We start from the raw sequence: 428 nt of genomic DNA on the forward strand, positions 1-428 counted from the left end.
GATAGGTTTTGTTCAGATCGCTGCTTCCAAATGCCTGGCCGCCGTAGGTGTCCTGAATATCCACATGGATGAGTGTCCATGTGGTCGATGGCTCCCGCGTTTGTCAGCTGTTGCGTTGCCAGTCCGCTGACGGGGCAGTCCGGGAAATACTATGTCAGCGGACAGTGGGCGCGGTTTTCTGGGAATTCGTGCAGCTCCGAAGGCATGGACGCGTGCACCTGCATAGGTCAGGTCTGACAAATACCGCTGGTGTAACGGAAAGCTGAAAGGTTCCCCGAAGTTTCTCGCGTGCCTAGGGTCCCGTACACACCACTTTCCCTCACTGCTGCGGAGCGTCCGTCATGAGCGTGCACACCTCTGTTTGCACTGTGAGTCCTGGCCTTGGAGGAAGATAGTGAGCATGCCGGTAGGACTCAAGTGCCTTGCAG

The sequence above is a fragment of the Pollicipes pollicipes genome, unplaced genomic scaffold (assembly GCF_011947565.3).
Source record: "Pollicipes pollicipes isolate AB1234 unplaced genomic scaffold, Ppol_2.1 Scaffold_4295;HRSCAF=5057_pilon_pilon_pilon, whole genome shotgun sequence".
Classification (NCBI taxonomy): Eukaryota; Metazoa; Arthropoda; class Thecostraca; order Pollicipedomorpha; family Pollicipedidae; genus Pollicipes; species Pollicipes pollicipes.